Genomic DNA, 20,719 nt, shown 5'->3' with positions numbered 1-20,719 from the left:
TTAGCAGCAGCAGCAGCAGGATTTCAGTATATCTTTTTTTTTGGGGGGGGGGGGACACAATTTAACTGAGAACATCCCCTTATCAGCTAAGTACTGCTTTCTGCATTTATAAGACAATCTGCAGTTTAACCTCTCATTTATTCTCTTTAAAATAGTGATAACAGTGGCTAACTCATAGCATTGTTGGGAACAAAATAAGATAGGGATGTTAAGTACTTTAATATTAGGATACTGCCTAATGTGCAGTAGTGTTCATTGCGTTGCATTTATTATTATTAGGTTTGCTTATTAAGTCCATCATTGTGCAGTGCAGGGCTTCGGAGTCAGACAAACCTGGGTTGGAACCCCAGTTCCACCCACCTGAAAGGTCATTTTGGGGGAATAGATTAAATGATTTGAAGTGATATTTGGGAATTTGCTGCAACTGACAAACTGGGTAACCTTGGACAACTTACCTAGCCTTTCTGTACTTAATTTTCAACCTCTGCAAAATGGGAATAATAGTAGTAGGTGGCATTGGTGGTAAAGAACCTGCCTGCCAATGCAGGGGACATGAGATGTGGGTTCAGTCCCTGGGTTGGGAAGATCCCCTGGCAACCCACTCCAGTATTCTGGCCTGGAGAATCCCCATGGACAGAGGAGCCTGGCGGGCTACAGTCTATGGGGTCGCAGAGTTGGACATGACTGAGCGACTAAGCACACATACACCTCATGTTGTCAATGGTAGATGATTTAATAGATGTAAAGTGTTTAGAGCCCTACCCGAGTTAGTGCTCTGTGAACAATAACTGTTGTTGTCATTATTATTATTACTGTTACGACAAAGGGGCTTCCCTAGTGGCTGAGTCGATAAACAATCTGCCTCCGATTCAGGAAACCTGAGTTCGCTCCCTGGGTCAGGAAGATGCCCTGGAGAAGGGAACGGCAACCTACTCCAGTATTATTTATTGCCTGGAGAATTCCGTGGACAGAGGAGCCTGGTGGGCTACAGTCCATGGGGTCACAAGGAGTCGGACACGACTGAGCGGCCAACACACACATTATAGCAAAATGTTCTCTTTTGCTTCGCATGCTAGCAGCTGAATGCTGAGGCAAGAGATAAATGCCTTGTTTCTGCAAAATAAAGTAGAAAATCTAAGGAATTAAAACTCTAATGCATCCTAACCAATTTGTCTGAGTCTAGAAATTTATAACTGCTAGAATTTTCATGAAATAATGGAAAATTTTATCTACATATCTATATTACTTATACCTATCACCGGATAACAAACTACCCCCAAACTTCTGTGCTTTACAACAACACAGATTTCTCATCTCACAGGTTCTGTGAGTGAGGAATCTGAGCACAGCTGAACTGGATCTGCTTCACGGTCTGTCACGAGGCTTCAGTCAAGTTATTGACCAGGGCTGGGGTCTCAGCTGAAAGTTTTGGGAAGGATCAGTCTCTAAAATCACTTGGTTGTGGTTGGACCGAGGATTTCGTTTCCTTGCTGGCTTTTTGGCTGGAGGCTGCCCTCAGCTCCTTGCCCCAGCTGCTGCTGCTAAGTCGCTTCAGCCGTGTTTGACTCTGTGCGACCCCATAGATGGCAGCCCACCAGGCTCCTCTGTCCCTGGGATTCTCCAGGCAAGAATACTGGCGTGGGTTGCCATTTCCTTCTCCTCCTTGCCCCAGGAGCCTCTCCAAAACAGCTTGTTTCATCAAAACCAGCAAAAGAGAGGTCACAGTCTTTTGTAACCTGATCACAGAAGTGGCACTTCTCAATGTTGCTGTATTCTATTGGCTGAAAGCAAATTACTCAAGTGGAAGGTTATAACCAGCAGTGTGTATCAGGAGGTAAGATCATCACGGGTCGTCGTAGAGCCTCCTTCCCTCTGACTCACCTCTCCCCATCCATCTCTCCTTTCTTCTCTCCCTCTCTCAGTCTTATTCTACTTATGTCCATTTCTGTCCTTCCATCTGTCTGTCACGTGTCTACTCTCTGCTGAAACTGACTCTAATCTCTGTATGCCCTAGTCTATCCTTATGTGTTTCTCAACCTAGCCTACACTCGATACCTAGTAAATGCTCAGCAAATGTTTGAATTTGATTTAAATTTACAGCATAAAAGAATTTTTAAAGGGTCAACTTTATCCAACACCTTAATATAATCCTTATGTTGGTTATATTCATGTAAATGTAAATATTTACCAAGTTCCTTTTTAATCTGTTCTTACATACTTATGAGAAATTTAAAAAGCTTGTGAGACATAACAGTTCTTACATACTGTTCTTACATACAACATTATTATTTTTCTAATATGGAATAATGTTTGAAATCCTATAAACTGGCTCCATAATAACTTGTCAAATTGACAAGCCCATTTTTAAACATTTAACCATCACAAGTAAGACCGTGTAAATGTCCTTACACAGGGAGGTTTTGTGCTTTCCTTTGTTTTGATTTATTTCTTTGTACTGATATGGAAACAGCTGGTTTAGGACTTTAAATCTTTATTTTAGCATAATGCACACTTCCATGCATGGACCAGATCGAGTCTGTAGTGGTCTGAACTTGTGTGGATAAAGTGTTACTGAATCAAACCTGGGTCTGCTTGCCCATGGGCAATAAAGCCAATCTGCAGACACAGGTTGTGTGATGCAAAGTGCAGTGTTTATTGCAGGGCACAGGGCAAGGGGTCCAGGTATTTAGTGCTCAAAAGTCTGGAACACCCCAGTGGGTTTCAGGGAAAGGTTCTTAAAGACAAGGTGAAGGCGGGGTGGGGTTGTAGGGTATGTGATCAGCTTTGTAGGCATTCCTCTAATTGATAAGGTAATCCGGAGTCAATATCATTGGCTGTCTCGATTTAACCCATCTGGGGACCATGTGCTTGTGGGCAGTGTGAAGTTAACTTTTTCCATCTGGGAGCAGGTTTCAGTATCTGCAAAACAGCTCAAAGGATATGGCTCAGAATATTATCTATAGACCTTGAGGAACTACTTGACTTTGTTTAATGGCTAAATTATTTTTTTCTCTTACTAGACTGCTTTCCTTTCTTTCTGCTTTCCCTCACTTCCCTGATTAAATTTACTCTTTGGAAATTGGAAGTGGTCAAGCAGGAGATGGCAAGAGTGAACACTGACATTTTAGGAATCAGTAAACTAAAATGAACCAGAATCAGTTCAGTTCAGTCGCTCAGACGTGTCCGACTCTTTGTGACCCCATGAATTGCAGCACGCCAGGCCTCCCTGTCCATCACCAACTCCTGGAGTTCACTCAGACTCACATCCATCGAGTCAGTGATGCCATCCAGCCATCTCATCCTCTGTTGTCCCCTTCTCCTCTTGCCCCCAATCCCTCCCAGCATCAGAATCTTTTCCAATGAGTCAACTCTTCACCTGAGGTGGCCAAAGTACTGGAGTTTCAGCTTTAGCATCATTCCTTCCAAAGAACAGCCAGGACTGATCTCCTTCAGAATGGACTGGTTGGATCTCCTTGCATCCAAGGGACTCTCAAGAAACTTCTCCAACACCACAGTTCAAAAGCAGCAATTCTTCAGCGCTCAGCCTTCTTCACAGTCCAACTCTCACATCCATACATGACCACAGGAAAAACCATAGCCTTGACTAGACGGACCTTTGTTGGCAAAGTAATGTTTCTGCTTTTGAATATGCTATCCAGGTTGGTCATAACTTTTCTTCCAAGGAGTAAGCATCTTTTAATTTCATGGCTGCAGTCACCATCTGCAGTGATTTTCAAGCCCCAAAAAATAAAGTCTGACACTGTTTTCACTAGGTGAATTTAATTCTGATGACTGTTATGGCTACTACTGTGGGCAAGTATCCCTTAGAAGAAATGGAGTAGCCATCATAGTCAACAAAATAGTCCGAAATGCAGTACTTGGTGCAATCTCAAAAACGACAGAATGATCTCTGTTCATTTTCAAGGCAAACCATTTGATTTCACAGTAATCCAAGTCTATGCCCCAATCACTAATGCCAAAGAAGCTGAAGTTGAACGGTTCTATGGTAACCTACAAGACCTTCTAGAAGTAACACCAAAGAAAGATGTTTTTTTCATCATAGGGGACTGGAATGCAAAAGTAGGAAGTCAAGAAATACCTGGAGTAACAGGCAAATTTGCCCTTGGAGTACATGATGAAGCAGGGCAAAGGCTAATAGAGTTTTGTCAAGAGAACGCACTGGTCATAGCAAACACCCTTTTCCAACGACACAAGAGAAAACTCTACACATGGACATCACCAGATGGTCAACACCGAAATCAGATTGATTATATTCTTTGCAGCCAAAGCTGGAGAAGCTCTATACAGTCAGCAAAAACAAGACAGGGAGCTGACTTTGGCTCAGATCATGAACTCCTTATTGCAAAATTTAGACCTAAATTGAAGAAAGTAGGGAAAACCGCCAGACCATTCAGGTATGACCTAAATCAAATCCCTTACGATTATACAGTGGAAGTGACAAACACTTAAAGGGATGAGATCTGGTAGACAGAGTGCCTGAAGAACTATGGACGGAGGTTCGTCACATTGTACAGAAGGCGATGATCAAAACCATCCCCAAGAAGAAGAAACACAAAAAGGCAAAATGCTTGTTTGGGGAGGACTTACAAACAGCTGTGAAAAGAGAAGCAAAAGGCAAAGGAGAAGAGGAAAGATATAAGCATCTGAATGCAGAGTTCCAAAGAATGGCAAGGAGAGATAAGGAAGCCTTCTTCAGTGATCAGTGCAAAGAAATAGAGGAAAACAATGGGAAAGACTAGCGATCTCTTCAAGAAAATCAGAGATACCAAGGGAACATTTCATGCAAAGATGAGCTCAATAAAGGACAGAAATGGTATGGACCTAACAGAAGCAGAAGATATTAAGACGGGGTGGCAAGAATACACAGAAGAACTGTACAAAAAACATCTTCATGACCTAGATAACCATGATGATGTGATCACTAGAGCCAGACATCCTGGAATGCAAAATCAAATGGGCCTTAGGAAGCATCACTATAAGCAAAGCTAGTGGAAGTGATGGAATTCTAGCTGAGCTACTTCAAGTCCTAAAAGATGATACTGTGAAAGTGCTGCGCTCAGTATGTCAGCAAATTTGGAAAACTCAGCAGTGGCCACAGGACTGGTAAAGGTCAGTTTTCATTCCAATCCCAAAGAAAGGCAATGCCCAAGAATGCTCAAACTACCTCACAATTGCAGTCCTCTCACACGCTAGTAAAGTAATGCTCAAAATTCTCCAAGCAAGACTTCAACAGTACGTGAACCGAGAACCTCCAGATGTTCAAGCTGAATTTAGAAAAGGTATAGGAACCAGAGACCAAATTGCCAACATCTGTTGGATCATCAAAAAAAACAAGAGAGTTCCAGAAAAACATCTACTGTGCTTTATTGATTATGCCAAAGGCTTTGACTGTGTGCATCTCAATAAACTGTGGAAAACTCTGAAAGAGATGGGAATACCAGACTACCTTACCTGCCTCCTGAGAAATCTGTATTCAGGTCAAAAAGCAAGAGTCAGAACTGGACATGGAACAATGGACTGGTTCCAAATTGGGAAGGGAGTAGGTCAAGGCTGTATATTGTCACCCTGCTTATTCAACTTATATGCAGAGTACATCATGAGAAATGCTGGGCTTGATGAAGCACAAACTGGAATCAACATTGCTGGGAGAAATATCAATAACCTCAGATATGCAGATGACACCACCCTTATGGCAGAAAGTGAAGAACTAAAGAGCCTCTTGATGAAAGTGAAAGGAGAGTGAAAAAGCTGATTTAAAACTCAGCATTCAAAAAACGAAGATCATGGCATCTGGTCCCATCACTTCATGGCAAATAGATGGGGAAACAATGGAAACAGTGACAGACTTTGTTTTGTTGATCTCCAAAATCATTGCAGATGGTGACTGCAGCCATGAAATTAAAAGGCACTTGCTCCTTGGAAGAGGAGCTGTGACCAACCTAGACAACAGATTAAAAAGCAGACGTTATTTTGCCAACAAAGGTCCATCTAGTCAAAGCTATGGTTTTTCCAGTAGTCATGTATGGACTTGAGGACTGGACCATAAAGAATGAACGCCAAAGAATTTATGCTTTTGACCAGTGGTGTTGGAGAAGACTCTTGAGAGTCCCTTGGACTGCAAGGAGATCCAACCATTCAGTCCTGAATATTCATTGGAAGGACTGATGCTGAAACTCCAATACTTTGGCCTTCTGATGCAAAGAACTGACTCATTGGAATAGACCTGGATGCTGGGCAAGATTGAAGGCAGGAGGAGAAGGGGACGCCAGACTATGAGATGGTTGAATGGCATCACAGACTCAATGGACATAAGTTTGAGCAGGCTCCAGGAGTTGGTGATGGACAGGGAGGCCTGGCATTACTACAGTCCATGGGGTCACAAAGAGTCGGACAGGACTGAGCAACTGAACTGAAGCCCCTCTGTCCATGGGATTTCCCAGGCAAGAATAATGGAGTGGGTTGTCATTTCCTTCTCTAAGGGATATTCCCATCCCAGAGATCGAACCCATGTCTCTTGCTTCTCCTGCATTGGCAGGTGGATTCTTTACCACTGAACCATCAGGGAAGCCTTTTTCTAAAAAATATGTGCTCAGTTTGTCCAGCTCTTTTTGATTCCATGGACTATAACCTGCCATGTGCTTCTGTCCATGGAATTTTCCAGGCAAGAATGCTAGAGCGGGTTGCCATTTCCTACTCCAGGGGATCTGCCAACCCAGAGCTCAAACCCACATCTCTTGCACTGACAGGTAGATTCTTTACCATGAGTGCCACCTAGAAAGACCCTTTCTAAGAGTAAGAAAATATTATTATTTTTAAAAATTAAATTAGTTGATTTACAGTATTGCATTAGCTTCTGCTATACAGCAAGGCGATTTAGTATGTGTATTTTTTCAGGTTATTTTCCATTATAGGTTATTATGGCATTTTTGAAAAAACATAATATAGGTGAGGAAAGTACATTTAGAATAAAGCGTCAGGTGAGTACATAATATAGGTGCTACTCCCCAGCAATAATTGCCTTTACTGATGTTGTGTAATACTTCTGGCGACCCACTTTTTTTCAGTGTTTTATTGAGAAAAGAACACATACAAGGAGAGAAAATGGGATAGTGAATCATTTTGTGCCCGTCACCCTGCAAATATTGTTGTCAATATTTTGCCAGTGTTGCTTCAGTCATTTCTCACCTTTAGTTTGCTTTTTTGCTTCCGGAGTCTTTTAAAGTAAACCCCAGATATCCTATCATCCCTCCTGTAAATACAGTATGCATCTCTAACAGATCATTATGCTTTAACATCATCTCAACATCATTATCACATCTAGCAGTTCATGTTCAAATTCCCCTAATTACTTCAAAATATCTTTGTATAGTAGATATGTTTAAATAAGGATCAAAATGTCTCCATACTGTATTGCTGCTGCCAAGTTGCTTCAGTCGTGTCCGACTCTGTGCGACCCCATAAACGGCAGCCCACCAGGCTCCCCCATCCCTGGGATTCTCCAGGCAAGAACACTGGAGTGGGTTGCCATTTCCTTCAATGCATGAAAGTGAAAAGTGAAAGTGAAGTCACTCAGTCCTGTCCAACTCTTAGCGACCCCATGGACTGCAGCCCACCAGGCTCCTCTGTCCATGGGGTTTTCCAGGCAAGAGCACTGGAGTGGGTGCCATTGCCCTCTACCCATACTGTACTAGGTCTCTCTTAATCTGTAATGCATTGGAGAAGGAAATGGCAGCCCACTCCAGTGTTCTTGCCTGGAGAATCCCAGGGACAGGGGAGCCTGATGGGCTGCCGTCTGTGGGGTCAGACAGAGTCGGACACGACTGAAGCGACTTGGCAGCAGCAGCAGTTATCTATAATTCTACCTATGCTATTATTTCTTGAAGACATTGACTCATGTTTTTCTTTTTATATTTTCTAATTTTTTAAAAATAATTTTCCACTTCTCAGATTTACCTGATGACTTACCCATGGAGTTTTTAAACTTGTTATTCTCTCCTAAAGATTTGTCACTAATTATTTTGTCCCTTGGACTTTTGTAGAATAATGAAAACCCTAGACTGCCTTCTCAGAGAAATGGTTTCAAATGAATAAAATGAAGTATAACTATATCTTTATGATTTCTTTCTTTTGTAGACCATTGTGTTTCATTTTACCAAATGTGCAATGTAGCAAAGCATGTGCTCCTTTATATAGGACAAGATCTAGTTGAGAGTCTAGCAACTATCATGATTTCTAAATAGTGTTTAATGTAAATGTTTAGAGATATTTGTAACAACTCTACTGTGATAAAAATATGTGAGTTTGATTGATCAGAGCCATAGGAAGTGCTACTATACTGTAGTTGCCTGCATTCATAATTTAAGGTTCTTAATTGGATTTAGAGGATACTGAAAATAAAGATTTTTTTGGCCTCTCTACTGGGCATGAGGGATCTTAGTTCCCAGACCAAGGATCAAAATCATGTCCCCTGTACTGGATGTGCAGAGTCTTAACCATTAGACTGCCATGGAAGTTCCAGGATGTACATTTTTTCCATATATGAATTTATAGACCATTGAATTCTATCCACATGCCTAATCACCAGCTGGAGTTTACAGATTGTGTCATGTAGTTCCTGTGGCATCATATCATATTAATGTCTGCTTGTTACTTTTAGTGAAGGTAAGGTTGAGCGGCTTGAGGTGCTGTGAATTTGACCCATTCATTAGAACATTTCCCATTGGCCTTTCTCCTAATGGTTTTTAGCATTCAGTGAAAGCTGCCTAGATGTATTATTTTATTAGGATTGCAAAATGGTAATTTTCTAATTCTGTCATTCTTCCGCTTGTATTAACTGCAATACTTGCATAAAGTAAGTTGTGGTTACCTTGAAATCCAGTTCATGTGGTAATATCTTAACTACTACTTGATTTTCTTTTACCAATTTTCAGAGTAATGAGCTGATCCCTGAGGCATCCCCAGTGGTGAACAGAGAATTTTTATTTGTTTTTGCAGCTTGGGTTTTGGCTATGGCTTTGGTTTGAGGAACGCTATGAATTACAGGAAATGCATTTATCTGATCTATTTTAATCAGTCATTGTTCACTTTGTTCAACATTTGGCCTGTGTGAGCCCCTCTAAATTGGTCTCCCTGTCATTTTGAAATGACCACATTGGTGTTTGGCAGCAGTATTTGGCACAGCAAGATATCCTAGGCTCAGCTTGTACCATACCTATCCCAGACTTAGAATAAGGAATGTTTCCAAGAATCTTGTGTTCCTTTTAGTGGAAAATTATATTTAAAAACAAGAATCTGGGTATTAAGGGTATTTATTGTTGTTAGGTTACCATTACTTTCAAGCCTTTTCAGCAGAGATATGAAATGTTTATTTTTTTTTGAAAGAGAAAAATCATTAGTGTATATATAGGATTTCCAATAGAAATTTCAAAGTGCAGAATTTTTCTCAACTCCTTTGACTTTATTCCCTAATTGGCTATTTCTTACATGTGATAATCTTAGTTCGTAGTGGTGGTAACATAATGGCTTGTTTGCTGTAGCTCACAGAATACACACAGTAGTCTCAAAATAGCAACACCAATATTACACATAGCAGTAAGCCCAATGCATCTAGTTTAGGATTTATTTGCAGAACATTTTTTTTTTTTCCTTTGGACTGTTTCTCACTAAGCATGTAAAATCAAAATACTGCGCTTTAACCCTTACAACGATTTTCTTTGTAGCTATGCCAACACTTTGATATATAGCTGGATATGTACATTTAAAATTTGCATATTATTTGTACAGATTGTTTTGCTTTTTTGATTAAAAAAAATGCTGTAAAAATTTGTGGTTCCAAAGCTAAAACTTATAAAGCAAAATTCACTAAGAAAACTTCGGCTTCAATCCTTGTTCCCTTGAGCCTATTTCCTCACTGCCCCAGTAGGTAACCTTTTTTTTTTTTAATTTAATTTTTTTTTTTTTTTCTGGTTGTCCTGGGTCTTGGGTGCTGCACATGTGCTTTCTCCAGTTGTGACAAGTGCGGACTGCCGTTCGTTGCAGTGTGAAGGCTTCTCACTGCTGTGACGTGTCTTGTTGTGGAACACGGGCTTCAGGCATGCAGGCTTCAGCAATGCAGCACGGGCTCAGTAGTTGTGGTGCATGCGCTTCATTGCTTCAGGGCATGTGGAATCTGCCTGGACTAGGAATCGAATCCTTGTCCCCTGCTTTGACAAGCGGATTCTTATCCACTATGCTCTATACAGTCAGCAAAAACAAGACCAGGAGCTGACTGTGGCTCAGACCATGGACTCCTTATTGCCAAATTCAGGCTTAAATGAAGAAAGTAGGGAAAACCACTAGACCATTCAGGTATGACCTAAATCAAATCCCTTATGATTATACAGTGGAAGTGAGAAATAGATTTAAGGGCCTAGATCTGATAGATAGAGTGCCTGATGAGCTATGGAATGAGGTTCGTGACACTGTACAGGAGACAGGGATCAAGTCCATCCCCATGGAAAAGAAATGCAAAAAAGCAAAGTGGCTGTCTGGGGAAGCCTTACAAATAGCTGCAAAAAAAAGAGAAGTGAAAAGCAAAGGAGAAAAGGAAAGATATAAATATCTGAATGCAGAGTTCCAAAGAATAGCAAGAAGAGATAAGAAAGCCTTCTTCAGTGATCAATGCAAAGAAATAGAGGAAAACAACAGAATGGGAAAGACTAGAGATCTCTTCAAGAAAATCGGAGATACCAAAGGAACATTTCATGCAAAGATGGGCTCGATAAAGGACAGAAATGGTATGGACCTAACAGAAGCAGAAGATATTAAGAAGAGATGGCAAGAATACACAGAAGAACTGTACAAAAAAGAGCTTCACGACCCAGATAATCACGATGGTGTGATCACTGACCTAGAGCCAGACATCCTGGAATGTGAAGTCAAGTGGGCCTTAGAAAGCATCACTACAAACAAAGCTAGTGGAGGTGATGGAATTCCAGTTGAGCTATTCCAGATCCTGAAACATGATGCTGTGCAAGTGCTGCACTCAATATGCCAGCAAATTTGGAAAACTCGGCAGTGGCCACAGGACTGGAAAAGGTCAGTTTTCATTCCAATCGCAAAGAAAGGCAATGCCAAAGAATGCTCAAACTACCGCACAATTGCACTCATCTCACACGCTAGTAAAGTAATGCTCAAAATTCTCCAAGCCAGGCTTCAGCAATATGTGAACCGTAAACTTCCAGATGTTCAAGCTGGTTTTAGAAAAGGCAGAGGAACCAGAGATCAAATTGCCAACATCTGCTGGGTCATGGAAAAAGCAAGAAAGCTCCAGAACAGCATCTATTTCTGCTTTATTGACTATGCCAAAGCCTTTGACTGTGTGGATCACAATCAACTGTGGAAAATTCTGAAAGAGATGGGAATACCAGACCAACTGATCTGTCTCTTCAGAAATTTGTATGCAGGTCAGGAAGCAACAGTTAGAACTGGACATGGAACAACAGACTGGTTCCAAATAGGAAAAGGAGTTCATCAAGGCTGTATATTGTCACCCTGTTTATTTAACTTCTATGCAGAGTACATCATGAGAAACGCTGGACTGGAAGAAACACAAGCTGGAATCAAGATTGCCGGGAGAAATATCAATAACCTCAGATATGCAGATGACACCACCCTTATGGCAGAAAGTGAAGAGGAACTAAAAAGCCTCTTGATGAAAGTGAAAGTGGAGAGTGAAAAAGTTGGCTTAAAGCTCAACATTCAGAAAACAAAGGTCATGGCATCCGGTCCCGTCGCTTCGTGGGAAATAGATGGGGAAACAGTGTCAGACTTTATTTTTCTGGGCTCCAAAATCACTGCAGATGGTGACTGCAGCCATGAAATTAAAAGACGCTCACTCCTTGGAAGGAAAGTTATGACCAACCTAGACAGCATATTCAAAAGCAGAGACATTACTTTGCCGACGAAGGTTCGTCTAGTCAAGGCTATGGTTTTTCCTGTGGTCATGTATGGGTGTGAGAGTTGGACTGTGAAGAAGGCTGAGCACCGAAGAATTGATGCTTTTGAACTGTGGTGTTGGAGAAGACTCCCGAGAGTCCCTTGGACTGCAAGGAGATCCAACCAGTCCATTCTGAAGGAGATCAGCCCTGGGATTTCTTTGGAAGGAATGATGCTAAAGCTGAAACTCCAGTACTTTGGCCACCTCATGCGAAGAGTTGACTCATTGGAAAAGACTCTGATGCTGGGAGGGATTGGGGGCAAGAGGAGAAGGGGATGACAGAAGATGAGATGACTGGATGGCATCACTGACTGGATGGATGTGAGTCTGAATGAACTCCGGGAGTTGGTGATGGACAGGGAGGCCTGGTGTGCTGCGATTCATGGGGTTGCAAAGAGTCGGACACGACTGAGCAACTGATCTGATCTGATGCCACCAGGAAAGTCCAACCATTTTTATTAGGTTTGGTTAATTGTCTAGTGTTTCTTAGTGAAAAATCCTATCTAATCTAGACATAATATGTATAAGACAGATTATATATAATATATTGTGCTCAGTTGTGTCTGACTCTTTGCAACCCCATCGACTGTAGCCTGCCAGGCTTCTCTGTCCATGGGATTTTCTAGCCAAGAATACTGAAGCGGTTTGCCATCTCCTAGTCCATATACATATTATAACAGTATATCTATCTCTTTACATACAGATAGAGATAACATAGATATAATGTGATTATATCCACTTGTATGTATGTATCTCTTCTTTCTTATACAAAGTAAAGCACTATAAATTTCTGTGTTTTTGATTTAGTAAAATGTATTATGATTACTCCATATTACATATAAAGATTGCCCCCAATTCCTGCTTATGAACAGACTCCACTGTGTGGGTACACCATAGTGTTTTTAACCAATTCCCTATTTGACATCCGTAAATTATTCTTTAAGGGCCACATTGCTTATCACGTTGATGTAATGGACAGAAGCAACACAGATTGCACACAGTTGATCTCCAGAATTCACAACCTGAATCTGCAGCAAAATAGCAGAGTGGAGACAGTTTAAGATCGTGGGAACGTGTTTAGAAGTGAGATAGGTCGAACTGGAAGCCTAATTCTCCCCGATCTCACCTCTCTGAGCTTCCATTTCCTCAACCTGAAAATATGGTAATGAACCATGATCTGTACAGAACCCTGGCAGCGTGTGCAAGGCAAGTACCAGTACACCTGGCCTAGAATACGTGTGTGTAAAATCACAGCAATAATATTAATGTTACTGATTTCCTCAGCAGTAAGAATCCCAAATGGGTCTCAGTCCTTTATTTTTGTTTCTGTTTTGTATTTTATTTCTTGCTGGGGAGGCTCATTAGTTCGTTTTCCTGTCCCTAGAGGCACTGCTCCAGGGAAGAGGGAAGCTAGCGGGAACGGTAACTCACCTTGAACATGCTCTCCAAAAGCCTTGCCTATCGACTTGTTTACAGGTGACCTTTTACACTGAGTATTGCGAAGCTTTCGGTGGACAGGAAGACTTGGGTGTGTGACAGGTAACTGGAGCCCCCTAGGAAAGTGGTCAGAGGGTGGCAGTTTGTTTTCTAATGGCACCAAAGCCTCCGCCCAAGCCAGCCCAGGTTCACGCCCTCCCTGAAGCTTTAACCTGGCAATCTCAGTAGCCCCACATGGCCTGCTGTACTGCCTCAGAGTGTGTGTGTTAGTCCCAGTCGTGTCTGACTACGTGACCCCGTGGACTGTAGCCCACCAGGCTCCTCTGTCCATGGGATTCCCCAGGCAAGGATACTGCAGTGGGTTGCCATTTCCTCCTCCAGGCGATCTTCCAGACCCAGGGATTGAATGCATTGCTGCCTCAAGGTCATGCCTAAGCAGCGGGATCTGGGAGTCTTCATTTCAGGCAGGCCATTAGCATCTCAAAGGCCTCTCATTCCCTAAACCCTGTCTAGGAATGATTCCTTCTGGGCATTCCCTCTGTGATCCCTAAGAAGCTACTAGGAGGAGGAGGAAGGAATTGGGGAGGAACTAATGTTGGGATCCTCCGTCAAGTGGGATCAATTTTGAGCAGAGGTTTTAAGAACGAGAAGGAATGCGAGCGCAGGGAGAAGAAAGCAGCCTTCCTGTTACCGATGCTTCTGTGTTTCATCAGAAAGAGGCTTTGAAGTCACAGACTGAATGCCTAAGGCCTTTGGCTGCAGTCTGTCACCTCTCAGAACCTCTTGTTTCCTCGGTTGTAAAATATGGTTATAAAAATGGTAATATTCCTCATCCAAAGCACTGTTGTGATGATTCAATGAGATTTATAGTTTCTTGTGTTTGGCAAAGAATAGAAGCTCAGGAAATGCAAATTTCCTTTCTACCCTCTCCCTTTTTTCAAGCACTTATCCCACCACATCTTAAAAATAAAACCAGGTCGTTATAGTAAGAACTGAAATCTTTGGAAAGGCATGGGCAGATATTATATTAAATTCTTAACAGTAACTTTTAATGTTGGTGATAATAGCCTTATTTTATGCGTAAAGCAAGCAGCAGAAGTTCTGAGACTGGAAGTAGCTGGTCCATGGTCACACCCAGGGCCTTAGCTTGCCCTTAATCCCCTTTTACATGAACTAGGAAATGGTGCTCCCCTGCTTCCCAGGTGGTACTAGTGGTAAAGAACCCGCCTGCTGATGCAGGAGATCTGAGAGACCCAGGTTCAGTCCCTGGGTCAGGAAGATACCCTGAACAAGGGCATGACAATCCACTCTAGTGTTCTTGCCTGGAGAATCCCATAGACGGAGGAGCCTGGCAGGCTGCAGTCCACAGGGTCACACAGAGTTGGACACGACTGAATCGGCTTAGCACACATGCCCTGTGCCCTCTGCTTGGGTCAGTACTATGGACACAGGGGTGGCCATTGGAGCTGAGGCCAGGTTCAGCCCCCTCTCACCACCTTGCCGTGAAGCTGTCGTGCAGTACACAGCTCACACAGCTGTACACAGAAGCTCTGGTCGAATGCATCAGTTCAGTTTAATCACTCATTCCTGTCTGACTCTTTGTGACCCCATGGACTGTAGCAATGCCAGGCCTCCCTGTCCATCACCAAGTCCTGGAGCTTACTCAAACAGGCCTCCCTGTCCACCACCAAGTCCCGGAACTTGCTCAAACTCATGTCCATTGAGTCGGTGATGCCATCCAAAGGCATAATTTTGATTGAATGCATAGTTAAATGCATAGTTTTGATCGAACTGAAATTCAGCCCCAGATCTGACTGGCATTCAGACCACGTCCTTTCCATTGGTACCTGGGAGTTCACGCCTTCCTATTTCCTTGGAGATCCTGCTCCATCCTTTATCTCTTCTCTCTCTCTGCCTCATCTCCGTCTCTCCCCTTTCCTTCTCTTCTGGCTTTTCCTTCTTTGCTGACACACTCAAATCTCCACACCTAAGTGCCACTGGGATTTTGAAACAAATCACAGTCCATAATGCCACCCCTCCTCCCCATGCCTAGCTCCAGACCTGGCATTGATAGGCCTTCTGAGCAAATGCTTGTTCAGAACCCTTGCAGTCTTACGGAAGGCTGCGCCTTCACCATCCTCCTTGTTGCCCTCAGAACCTAGCAAGTTGCTTTGCCCACGTGATCTCACTTTGGCAAGAGAGAACGAAGGTTTTTTTTCCCAAGAGCAGTCATCTTAAGCAGGCACCAGAGGGCAGCAGAAGACTGCACATGGACTTCTGTTTCCCTTCTCGTCCCTGACTGGCCACAGCCCGCCTTGACTCAGAGGCTGGAGTCCATGATTCCACTTCAAGGCTGACTGCTCCCTGAACAGCAGGGGAGATAGAGGTCGGGGGAGGCGGGGGCTGAGCATGCCTTAGTCTGTGGGAAGAACCATTTCTGGACCCACTGAGCTGCACTGGGATTCTTCACCCTTCCTTTTACTTACTTTAGGGCAAATAATACAGCAGAACCATATGGCTATTTTTGTACTTCTTAAAAGTATCAAAATGTAATTTGCAGACAAAAGATACTGGCCACTACTGGGCCACTGGGCATTGTCCAGGGGTCCCTCTCCCTGCCCCACAGAGAATATGACTTTCCGCAGAGATTTACCTGCTGTCCATTGAAACAAGTATCCTCTTGGAGGTCATGCACTGGCACCCTGAGCCCCAGTTCCCTTCTCCATAAAAGGGGGCAACAATTTCTACTTGGTAGGATGACTGCAAGAACTATATGGGATCATAGATTCTGTATCTCTCCTCTGATGCTCAGAACAGTTCCATGAGGAATTAGTATCCTCATTATACAAATGAGAAAAACGAAGGTTAGAGAGACGAGGTGACTTGCCCAGAATTCAGAATCTGACTTAATAGCTTGGGACTTAAGCTTTCAATCCTACTTTTGTCTACTATGTTCCACCAGGTAGGAAGCACATAGTTTAAGGAGATTTCTGACAGTGTGGTTAAAGTGCCAGCAGGTTGCAAGGAAAGCTTCACAGATTCAGACACGCACAGGAATGAATAATGCTGAGCTGAAGGCCAAGCACAGGAATAAATGGCCTCTGAGGATGTTCCTGACACCCTAGAATTTAATTTCTTCTTTGGGTTCTGTTTCTCATTTATCCTCTAAATAATCCAAGATTTCTGTACTAACGTTGATGACTTTTTACAGATGAGAAAGTGAAGCCTCGGGGAGGCTAAGTGACTTGTCCAAGGTGATCCAGCTGGAAATGGAAGAGCTTGAATTTAAACCCAAGCAAGTCACTGTGCTATAGCTGCCCTTCTGCAGTTGAGCATATTGTGCATTTAGGGAAGAAGCTGCAAGTTAGAACATCAGTTGTCTTAGGATTTGGCAGTTTTGTAGACCTATCCTCTTTTTAGAGTCTCCACTGTTGCTTCTTTTTCCATTCCTCAAACATGCACACAAAACACACACATACCACATTCAGACATACACAACTTCATCAGAAACCACTCAAGAATACCCCCACAGTTCCGGAGTGTGGGAGTTCCTTTACCTGTAGTTAGGTGGCTAATTTTATCATGACCCCCAAGTAGGGGGCAGCCTTGAGCACTGCGAACAGGGTGTCCAAAAGGCAGGAGTGCATAGCCCTGAGTCTGGGTTTTATGCTTAGAATGAGAATTGCAGTTTTTAGTTGGGAAGCTGGTCTCGGTTCAACAGAGCTCTCCCATAATGAAACTGGAGGCCTAAAAAGGTAATGAGTTCTGTGTTCAAAAAGCAGTTAGAATTATTTGGTGGTAAATGAAACAATTAGATGGAATTTCTGACCAGCCGACCTTTAAAATGTCTCTTATACCAATGAGATCCCTTAGCTCATGGAAAGGGATGGAAGCCTAGGGTTATTGTCTGGGGGTGGCAGGAACTGGGAATGCCCAAGTATTTGTAAAAATATGGTGAATGGAACAGAAGAACCAGGTACAAAAACCTAGACTAGATATAAGCTATGTGGTCTTAGGCAAATTACCTCTGTAAGTTGTCTTTTGTACATTAATAAGGTGAGGTTCAAACTATCTGCCTTTCTGCCTTTAGGGCTGTGGTGATAAGATTGAGATAGTGGATTTAAAGTCTGATAAGGGCTATAGGAATAGAGGGGGTTAAAGGAAGAAAAGGATCAGATTACATTTTCAACTATTGATTAAGATATTTACCTGCAAACCATCTACAGGACATCAGACTTTGAAGTCTGAGCTGGTGATGCAAATAGTCACTGAAACTGGTTCTATTTTTTGCTCTTATGGAGCTCACAGTTTAGTTGGAGAGACAGCTATTAATTTAACATTAACTAACATTTAAAATGTGATAATATGATTGGACTTCCCTGGTGGCTCAGATGGTAAAGAATTTGTTTGCAATTCTTTGGGTTCTTTGGGTTCAATCCCTGGGTTGGGAAGATTCCCTGGATAAGGGAGTGGCTACCCACTCAAGTATTCTTGCCTGGAAAATTCCATGGATGGAGGAGCTTGGTGAGCTGGAGTCCATGGGGTCACAAACAGTCAGACACAACTGAGTGATTTTCGCTTTCAAGTACTATAATAATGATGATGATATGATAGTTCAGTTGATGGTACAAATTGAGAATGATCAAATAGAGCTCATGAATATATGCATGTTCGAAAGTATGTGAGTTGGTTCCCATATTCCTTTTATCATATTCACTAGATAATCTTCCTCTGCCTGCAGCTGAAAATCTTAGCAAGCCACACCTAATCTATCATTTTTATGGAACAGACTGTGCTATAGATATTTTAAGTTGATATCACAGTTTCACATCAAGAATTAGGATGTCTAGTCTAAGTTTTTAATCAAATCTCTAAATCCAACAAGTCAAATCTCCTCTCTTTTCTCAGTGAGAGCATTAGGTAGGGCAAGGTTAGCCTTGATGCTCTTTCTCTCGATTGTTCCTCCTCTTCCCCTTCCTTCATAGTCAGAGAAGAGGGGAATGTTAGGATTAGGAAGGTCATACTTGCCCTGGTGGGCTTCCCAGCTGGCCCAAGTGGTCAAGAATCCACCTGCCAATGCAGGAGATGCAGTTCAATCCCTGCATTGGGAAGATCCCCTGGAGTAAGAAATGGCAACCCTTTCCAGTATTCTTGCCTGAGAAATCTCATGGGCAGGGGAGACTGGTGGGCTACAGTCCATGGGGTTGCAGAGAGTTGGACACCATTGAATGGCTGAGCAACACACTTGTCCTGCTCCCCTTGTATCTGGCTCTGTGTTCTTGGATGCTGATGCTGATTTTTAAAACCAACCCTTTCCCTTGGGGCGCTTTTCAGCGGTCCCTGTGGCCAAGGGCTTCTCCTAAGACCCAGGATGATGCAGCATCTCTTTGGTTGGCTGCTGCTCATCCCCCTCCACCCTCTGTTTCCCACCTTCTGGAGACGCTCACTGTGGGGACCCATTTCTGTTATCATTCCTCCTGCTGCTAAGTCACTTCAGTCGTGTCCGACTCTGTGTGACCCCACAGACAGCAGCCCACCAGGCTCCCCCGTCCCTGGGATTCTCCAGGCAAGAACACTGGAGTGGGTTGCCATTTCGCTCTCCAATGCATGAAAGTGAAAAGTGAAAGGGAAGTCGCTCAGTAATGTCTGACGCCTAGCGACCCCATGGACTGCAGCCGACCAGGCTCCTCCATCCATGGGATCCATTCCTCCTGAGTAAGACTCAAAACAGATCCAGGGCAGCTCATTCTCTTATGTGACCCACATGTGGTCCAGGGGAAATAGTCTGGCATTTTTCCCACTGTCAACCTCTGATTTGGGGCTCACCCTTCTGCAGCCCCTTCTGTTCTGCTGCCACAGGCCACTGGAGCTTTTGCAGGTGGGGTAAGACCCTAGTCCTGAGACTTGCATAAGGCTGGAGTTGCTGAGACATGTCGCGGTTTCTCTAAGAGGCACCCTTTTGCGGCCCCTTAGCCCAAAATTTAGGATTAGGAGGTAGCATGCTCCACATGACCCACCTGGGGTGCTGGGGACTCTAAACATTAGGTAATAGCTGTCTCCACAGCAAATCTCCCCTAAATCCTTTCTGTCTACTCTCTGACCTCGTTTTAGTTCCTTGTTCTGGCTGAGGTTTCTAGAGTTATGAAACCAGTGAGGATTCATCTCCTTTGTAAATTCTGCTTATGGGGGCCCCGGCTTGGGGATTTCACTTCCATTCTGTCTGGGTGTAGAAATTTCAATTTTAACGTCTTGTTACAACAACAGCACAGTGATAATTAAAACAATTGCAGTAACAACACTGATAACAACTAGTATTGACTGAGTGCTAAACTTCTGCCAGGCACCTTATTTGATCCCTACAAGTAGCCTCTCAGGCTGATGCTGTCATTTGTAAAGGGCACACTGATGGTGCTGGGTTTTCACTGTCAGGCTGGGCAGCTCAGGTTGCAGAGCGCAGAAGTGTGGCCCTTCCTGCACTGCTGATGCCGATTCAGCCGGCTACTTCCCCTTTGTGAAGGAGATTTCTGTGGGTCCTTGAGTCAAGCTTCACAGCAGTTGCTTTCCTCCAACAGGAGACAGTAACTCCGCCTAAGAAATGATCCCATTTCAGCAATTCCTGGGAGGCCATTGCTGTAATAAAGGCCATTCTTTATGATATAAAAGTCTCCCCCTCTCGCCCCCACCCTTAACGTTTCTAATTTGAGCCCCTCTGGTCCCTGTGGAGTCTTTAAATGCTTCAAGTGCAAGCCTATTGCCAAAGCAAGCCTGTCGGACTCGGAGGCAGCGCCCCGCACTGTTGCCGAATATTGAACAAACATTCAGGCGGCTTTGGCTCTCCCAGAAGCCCTCAGTCTGAGGCCTTTGTTTTGTTTTCTGGATGAGGGCAAGCGGTGCCATCACCTCCCGCCGAAAAGCCCTGGCTGCCCTCCCAACAAGGAGTTGTCACTTCAACCGAGCCTTTTTTTATTTTTTTCCTGGTGGCAACAAAATAATACCCAGCAGGAATTTGGGAGGAGAAAAAAGAGAGTTCAGTTGGCAGGTTCTCAAATGAATGGGCTGTAGTGTCATTGGAACTGAATTGGGCTTGAAACCAGCCATGATCCTATTTTGGAAGCATTGTTCAGAGGGATGGGAAATGTGAACAGAGGATAAGTCTCTTCAAAAATGCTCTTTATCCTTGGCCTGTTAAAGGCAGCCTGTTTTAACTGAACTCTCCCATCCCCTCAATGGCAAGGGTCTATGTGAGAACCCGGAGGAGGTCAGAACAACTGGCAAATTGATCAG

General features: G+C 43.3%; 1 protein-coding gene across 5 annotated transcripts in view; it reads left to right on the top strand.

The window, feature by feature from the left end:
* Positions 1 to 20,719, top strand: part of ASTN2 (astrotactin 2) — a 1,047,731-nt gene that overhangs the window by 819,749 nt on the left and 207,263 nt on the right. Inside the window, exon 2 of one of the 5 annotated variants that reach the window (XM_070795374.1) lies at positions 13,475 to 13,537. The exons of the other annotated variants lie outside the window; for them this stretch is intronic. The gene's annotated coding sequence lies outside the window, so the exon portion shown is untranslated. The remainder of the gene's footprint in view (positions 1 to 13,474; positions 13,538 to 20,719) is intronic. 5 annotated transcript variants of the gene reach the window in all.

This window comes from Bos indicus, chromosome 8 (genome assembly GCF_029378745.1).
Source record: "Bos indicus isolate NIAB-ARS_2022 breed Sahiwal x Tharparkar chromosome 8, NIAB-ARS_B.indTharparkar_mat_pri_1.0, whole genome shotgun sequence".
In the NCBI taxonomy this organism is placed as follows: Eukaryota; Metazoa; Chordata; class Mammalia; order Artiodactyla; family Bovidae; genus Bos; species Bos indicus.
This window is presented reverse-complemented; position numbering and strand designations above follow the sequence as displayed.